The 8018-nt window shown below is 42.7% G+C and overlaps 2 non-coding genes across 2 annotated transcripts; both read right to left on the reverse strand.

Annotated features, from left to right (window-relative positions):
• Positions 1-6939: 6939 nt before the first annotated feature.
• Positions 6940-7123, reverse strand: LOC140276018 (U2 spliceosomal RNA). Its single transcript, XR_011908711.1, has one exon. It is a non-coding gene; the product is annotated as a U2 spliceosomal RNA (small nuclear RNA).
• Positions 7124-7431: 308 nt separating this feature from the next.
• Positions 7432-7545, reverse strand: LOC140276433 (U5 spliceosomal RNA). Its single transcript, XR_011909026.1, has one exon. It is a non-coding gene; the product is annotated as a U5 spliceosomal RNA (small nuclear RNA).
• Positions 7546-8018: the final 473 nt, after the last annotated feature.

The following is an 8018-nucleotide window of genomic DNA, read 5'->3' on the forward strand; positions in this document are numbered from 1 at the left end:
TTGTCAGCATACAAAAAAACATTTTTGAGTACAATGCATTGTCAAAGAACTGTGGACTTAATTCCTACCACAGAATCACATTTTGAAGCATGTTTTTTATCTGAAACAGATTTGTCTTCGATACCCATGTTGGCTGAAGTGCCCAATGATCTTTGGGCTAAGAGCAAATATGATGTGGGGTTGATAAAAGGCTGTGAACCAGTAATTGTCACCCCTAAATCAGACTTTTGTCCATGTAAAAAACAATACCCTTTTAAGCCTGAAGCAATTAAAGGGATTAAACCTGTTTTTCAATCTTTTCAGAAAACAGGCGTTATTGTTCCTTTTGAAAATTCACCTGTGCTTACTCCATTGTTTCCTGTTAAAAAGATTAAAGATGCTGGCCAGCCAGATGAATGGCGTTTTGTACAGGACCTCCAAGCGGTGAATGCTGCAGTTCAGCCACATGCTCCTACTGTGCCCAACCCACACACTATTTTGTCTCAAATTACATCAGATGCACAGTTTTTCTCAGTGGTTGACTTGTCACCAGTGCACCCTGATAGCCCATTTTGGTTTGCTTTTTAGTTTGAAGGGAGATCTTGGACTTTTACCTGGTTATGCCAGGGGTACTGTGAAAGTCCCACTATTTACAATGCTGCCCTCAAAGCTAGTCTGGATTAACTTCAATCAACCACAGGCTCTGCTCTTTTGCAGTATGTGGATGACATCCTTTTATGTAGTCCATCTAAACAACAGTGTGAAAAAGACCAAATGACTCAAATAACTTTCTTGCTTTCAAAATCTTTCCTCTAGTGACGCTGACTTAGAGAGGGATGAAGATAATCATGTTTAATTGTTCATGTTTTGATTGTTTATCATTGGACCCTTTATTACTATGATGCCTGCATTTTAAACTCACGTTGTGTGCAAATGCAGGCTGATGTTTTACAGATAAAGTTATTATTTTCCTTGTTTCTTTTGGGTTGATTAATATAATGGTATTATTATAATCAAAAGGGAGGAATGTAATGGAAAATAATTCTTATATGCATTGTATTGAGTGTTACTGTGTATAACCTGCAAATGACCGAGCTGCAAGGTACCACCCTGCCCTGTTTTCTTAAATTCCTCTTTACAATGGTGGGCTTGTTATAATGAGATAGCTGCACTTTAGGGGGGACAGGGTTAGGCTGGTATTTACGAGTGTGTCTGGGTAACCTCAACTGATGGTTGGGGAGGAAAGTTAGAAGAACAATCAATTATACCCAAAAACAGATGACGTGATGAGCGGGCAATATAACTGTGTGTTTTTGCTTCAGTGGTCAGAGCAACTCTGTATTCTGTATTGTGTTGTTCTCTCTTGCAAGATATTATTATTAAAGTCTCTTATCTCCTCACAAGAAAATAACTGACTCCCCAAATGCAAGTGTCAGGACAAATGATCAAACTTCTCCAAGCTTCAGTCTGCAGAGAAGTACAAGACAGGGTTGCTCACTTTCTCCCTCACTTTTTGCTAATTTCATCAAACCTTTAGCAGCTGCTATCAGACAAGATAGAAATATTAAAGACATCCAACCCCAAAATATTGAGCATAAAATAAGTCTTTATGCTGATGATGTATTACTTTTCCTTCAGAACTCACAGACGTCTCTCACTCACACGATCACACTCATAAATAAATTCTCAGCACTTTCTGACTACTCTATCAATTGGTCTAAGACCACAGTTCTGCCCATTAACTGTAGGGTCCAGAATATACCTGCGATCACTTTACAGTCAGGAAATATTAGATATTTAGGCATAAACATTTCCTCCAGGCTCTCAGAGCTAACAAAGCTAATTTATGTGCAATTATTAAAGACAGTAGAGGACAATCTCTCTCGTTGGAAGTCCTTACCTATATCACTTATGGGGAGAGTTACAACCATTAACATGATGATACTACCAAAAGTTAACTATTTGTTCTCAATGATCCCCATAAAACCAACCTGCTACTTGGTTTAAGTCACTAGATTCATGCATCTCCAAATTTCTGTGGAAAAACAAACAGAAGACAGAAGACCAGAAGACCAAGGACAGTGGTGGATTAGATTTACCTAATTTTCAGCACTATTCCTTAGCCAATAGGTTACGGTATATATCAAAATGGTTTAAACCTAGCCCAATAGATGAACATGGATAAATATAGAACAAGCATTGTGTGATAATCTGGAAATCTCTGACCTGCCACTTATTAGTCAAAACGTAAAAAATCACAAATGTTTCAAAAGCATTAACATCAGCACCTCTCTGACAGCCTGGTGGGAATTTCTTAAAATAACAAAGTCTTCACTTGTCCCGTGTAAGCTTACACCCATCTGGAACAATCCTGACATCCTGCAAAACAAAAAAATGCTAAACTTTACTCTCTGGAAGATCAAAGGAATCAAACATCTGGAACATATAATCCAAAATGGACATTTTATTTCATTTGATGAGCTCATATCACAACATGAGATAGGCAGCAATAAATTCCTAGAATATCAACAACTTAAGTCTATAATAACAAAGAAATATATCCTCCACCAACCAGACTTACAACTCCCGATTAGGGTAGCAGAATTTCTAAGCATCTGCACCCCAAAACTACTATCAAAAATATATGAATTATTGTCTAAGATAGATGACACAATGTCTCTACCATCCTCAAAATGGGAGGCAGATTTATCCATCAGTTCTAGTCATAGCTTCTGGCCACAAATATGTTTGAACACCTTCAGAATGACTCAAAATCCTAATTTACAGCTCATACAATACAAAATTCTTCATAGAACACACTATACAGGACAAAGGATGTTCAGGATGGGTCTAACACACTCAAACATCTGCTCACATTGCACAGATAACACACCTGATGATTATGCACACGCTTTGTTTTTTTGTGCGCCTGTCCAGAAGTTCTGGCTTGAAGTCTGTGCGGACCTATCAACATGGCTAAAGTGTAGCATTCCTGCATGCCCCACACTGTGCATACTGGGTGACTTAGACAACATCAACGTGGAATTTAGCTTAGCACACATGATCCTCACAGTGTTATGTATAGCAAAGAAAACTATTCTCATGAACTGGAAAGCGAAGAACAATCTGTGTATTAACCAGTTTAGAAATTTTCTTTTAGATTATATTAGCATGGAAACAATGTCTGCCTCCTCAAAACATCAATTGGCTGAATTTAATTCTCTCTGGTCTCCTCTGATTAGCTTGATCACATAGTGTTGGTGGTGGGTTGCTGTCCCGTCGCTCTGGGCGGTTGGGTGTGTGCTGGGGGGGGCTGTGTGGCTTCGGGCGTCTGGTGGTCTCTCGGGTCGTGGGGACCGGGTTGGTCATTGCTGGGGGGGACTGTGTGTCGGGCTTGGAGGGCAGTTTTGGGGGCTTGCGGGTGGGGCTGTCTTGCGGTGTGGGGCGGGGTCCCTTAGGGGCCTTGGGGTGGTGGCTGCTGGCTCTGTACCGGGTGACCGGGCCGCTCTGGCGTGGGTGGTGGAGCTGGGCCTGGACCTGGTGGCTTGCCGCTGCCTTGCGCCCGGGGCGGGGCCCTGCCTGTGCCTGGGGGGTCTGGGTTGCCCTGGACATGCCACAATATGCGTGGGTTGGTGCAGGTCCTGGTGCCGGCCTTGTTGCTCTGGGAACTCCAAGGTGTCCGCAGGTGGTTATTTTCTTTAGGGTGTTGGGGCGTGCGGTGAGGGGGAGGGGGTCTGTGTGGGGGTGTGCTTTTCCCCTGTTGGGGGGGGCCTGGGGGGGCCTGGGTGATGGTGGGTCTCGCTGCTGCGACTGGTGTGACCGGGTGATTTGTTTGTTTGTTTGTTTGATTTTTGTTGTTGTTTGTTTGTTTTTGTAGAGGTCCTCCGGGGTGGGGTTGGGTTGAGTGGGGTGGGGCGGGATGGGTTCCTTCTGGGGGTACAGTAGCTCCCGGAATATGGTGACTGCAGGCCCCGAGCCTGGTGGACATCAGGCCCTCCTGCCCTGTGTTGGGTCCCAGGTAGCGGGGATGCCTATTGCAGCCAGTCTCTGGCTGCCCTCTCCGGGGTGGGAGGGACCAGGAGGATGAATTAATTATTCTGCTAGTTTATATATTGTAAACATAAACAATAAACATTTATAAAACTTCCCTTGGCAAAGCAAATCTGTTTGGCATAAATGTATTCAGACTACAATTCGGCTGACATAATGCACAATTCCAGATTTTGATATAAAATGAATTCCTTCACTCAAACCAAGTTAAAACTGCTTTTTCCTTCATATTTATCCATGTCTAAATAGCTTTAAACAAAAAAGAACGTTGTACTTTGCAGGATAGGAAAGAACAACACTAAACCTTTAGGAATCCGAGAATAAGCTTATTTTCACGAGTTCTACACAATTTCGGATTTTGATATAAAATGAATTCCTTCACTCAAACCAAGTTAAAACTGCTTTGTCCTTCATATTTATCCATGTCTAAATAGCTTTAAACAAAAACGAACGTAGTACGTTTCAGGATAGGAAACAACAACACTAAATTTTTTCAGGAATCCAAGAATAAGCTTCTTTTCACGAGTTCTACACAATTCCGGATTTTGATATAAAATGAATTCCTTCACTCAAACCAAGTTAAAACTGCTTTGTCCTTCATATTTTTGCATGTCTAAATAGGTTTTAGGCATAAAATTCTTCATATTACCCTGTATGTGAAAGAAGCATACTTGTGATGGAGCAATACACTCCTTTTGGGTAACCTAAACTGATGGTTGGGGAGGAAAGTTAGAAGAACAATCAACTATCAACCAAAGACAGATGACGTGATGAGCGGGCAATATAACTGTGTGTTTTTGCTTCAGTGGTCAGAGCAACTCTGTATTCTGTACTGTGTTGTTCTCTCTTTCAAGATATTATTATTAAAGCCTCTTATCTCCTCAGAAGAAAATAACTGACTCTGTGCGTTACTAAATTTCCACCACAATTTTGGCGTCACGAACAGGATCCCTCGACTGGTGTCTCTGGACCGGATCGCAGTGCATGGCCAGCCTGGACTGAAGTAGCTGTTCCAGCCTCATACCTCCAAGGCCTTTTCTGAGAGAGAGGACTGGCAGGTCCTTTTCTTGAATACCAGCGCTGGGATCATTTTTGAAATATGATAGTCTGAGACGATAGGACTGCTGTTTAGTTTTTATTTGAATAAAAGAGTGTTTCCCGGTTGTGTCATTAGTGAGACAGAGATTTCATGGGTAAGTGAAACTTTTGAAGCAGTCCGAAGAAGTGTGAAGTACTCCGAAGAAGTGTGAGTACAGATTAAGGTCCTCATTGGAGACGTCCTTTGAGTGAAGGAATATATTTCCCCATTCCAAGTCTGAGAATGGGAAACAGTAGGTCTCAGACTTTTGACCCTACCGGGGGACCTAAGCATGATGAAATGAAAAAGACATATGGTCCAGAGGTTTTCCACCTGAAGGTTCTTTTAGTATGTTAGAAATAAGAAAATTAGAAGAAAAGTTTTGCAAATATGAGAAAGAGATGAAGCAAAAAAAAGAAAATTGAGTTTAAATAAGAAGTAAGAAAGGTATAGAATTTTGGAAAAAATAAAGTGTATTAAGAGAAAGAAAGGAAAATGTTAAACAAATGCCATGACGGAATGATGATAATAATTTAGTATTAGCTGTGCCGGATCCAGACCTGGACTCCTGCCCTGCAACAACAACAGCCAGCCCTGCCACAAGCCTCTGGCTCTCGGGAAGAAGGGACTTCTTCCATCCTCCCTCGGGAAGAAATTCCATCATTCTCACAACATCAGTTACATAGGTCTGATGATGAGGAAAAGGAAGACGTTTGGTTCTCCAGCGTACCTGCCCAAGAACTTTTAACGCAAGTGACAAAAATCCTTTACCCACATTCTGGACTTCAGAGATCTAAACGTGAGAAAAAACAAAACCAGATTCAAACCATGCCTATGGTTAAAGTTGCAGTTCCCACTGGACCATTACTGGTTTATCGACCCTGGACTGAGACTGACATCATGGAAGCATAACAATGCTTACCAGATCCAGAGATTTCTGGACCCCATTTTGCTGACGAGTTGCGAGATTTCTGCGCACAATCTGCCCGACTGGGGTTGAATTGCGTCGCATATTGGCAAAAAAGTTCAAACCGACCGACCTCTGCAAAATAGAGGCCAGTATGCTACAACTGGATTTGCGACCTACCAACAGTGAACGAGGATTCTCTGTTCTCTAGATCCCACATTTGTTGATAGGCATTCATTTATTTCTTCACTTCTGATAAAAATGATAAGACTGACCTAAAGAATTGGAGGCCAATCACACTTTTAAACTTTGACTGTAAACTTTTTAGCAAGGTTTTAGCGACACGGATGTCCTCTGTTTTAGAGGAGGTAATTCACCCAGACCAAGCTTGTGCCATCTCAGGGAGACAACTCACCGACAGCCTCGTACTGATTCGAGACATCATTGATTACGCTAGAGACAGAAACACCCGGCTTGTCATCTTAAATTTAGACTTTGAAAAAGCATTTGATCGGGTCTCGCATCAATATCTCTTTCAGGTGTTGCAGCCATCGAAAAGGGCCCGATTGTTCCTACTTGGTGAGCTTTGCTTGGTTGAGACGCTTGCCCCCCCCCCCCTGCTCCTCGGCTGACCAAGTAGAAACAATCTATTCGATGGCTGCCTTGTCTTTTACTCTGTGAAAAAGACAAGGCAGCCACAAACACCACGGGAACACCGTATTGAGGCTTTGTTCTGACCACTCATTCGGTGTCGCGTTTCTTTCAAGCAATTCTCCCGGTTAGCCCACACTCGGCTCGCTCCCAGAGCTGTGTTAAAGTCTACTTCGCATTCACTCTCTTTTCTCAGCAGATTAAAAGAAAGTTTCATCTTGGGCTCCCTGAAACTTCCATCCTGCACCGCTGTTTGCTTTTTCACAAGAGCAGAGAAGAGCGCACCGTTCCCAGCGGCACTGCAGTACCGGGTCGATGCTTGGAGTGAACGGAGCAAGCTTCTTTTTCAACTCCTATTCTTAAAAATCCATTTAATATGTAGTCCTCGTATAGAGGACATATTAAACTGATAAGAACAGATACTACACTTGATCTTAGCCAAAAGGCCGAGAAGCGATAACTGTCCACTGTTTCAGGTCCGAGGGCCCTTGCTGGCACAATGCGCACTTGTAGCAGTGTTCTTTTTATGGCCATAGGTGGCCAGAGTGTCACGTTGCACCTCCGCCCACCCGCTGCACTGAGCACTCTTCAGCCCTTTTAAATGGTATAACTTTGCACTCCCGCATGCTCCAGCAAGCACCATTCAAGCAACAACTTTGCACTCCAGCTTCGAACATCGGCACAATCGCAACAAGTAAGGCGACTCTACTCAGAGAAGTCACTCTGCACAGTAACAAGATTTCTTTTGCACAGACAGAAAGGGCTTCACCCGCAAAGGTAAAGCCTGCCAAAAATAGAAACAACTCATTAGTGCTGCTCTCCACGAAAGTCTTTAGTAAAAGGCGAAAGACTTGTATGTTATGAAGAGAAACCAGAGTACGATTATCCGTCACTGCGGGAGCAGGGCATCAGGCTAGTTGCCATAGCCACCTTCCCCATGGTGAGCGTTGCTTGGTTGAAACGCTTGCCCCTGTGCAATCGACAAGGCAGCAACAAAAACACCACGGGAACACCGTATTGAGGCTTTGTTCTGACCGCTCATTCGGTGTCGCGTTTCTTTCAAGCAATTCTCCCGGTCAGCCCACACTCGGCTCGCTCCCAGAGCCGTGTTAAAGTCTACTTCGCATTCACTCTCTTTTCTCAGCAGACTCTTGGGATTTTATCTATAAAATGAATTCCTTCACTCAAACTATGTTAAAACTGCTTTGTCCTTCATATTTACCATGTCTAGAAAGATTTAAACAAAAAAAAAACAACGTTGTACTTTGCAGTAAAAGAAAGAGCAAATCTAAAGTTTCAGGAATCCGAGAATAAGCTTACTTTCATGAGTTCTTCACGATTTCGGATTTTGCT

This window comes from Leuresthes tenuis, unplaced genomic scaffold (genome assembly GCF_036924035.1).
Source record: "Leuresthes tenuis unplaced genomic scaffold, fLeuTen1.0.hap1 SCAF_18, whole genome shotgun sequence".
Taxonomy (NCBI): Eukaryota; Metazoa; Chordata; class Actinopteri; order Atheriniformes; family Atherinopsidae; genus Leuresthes; species Leuresthes tenuis.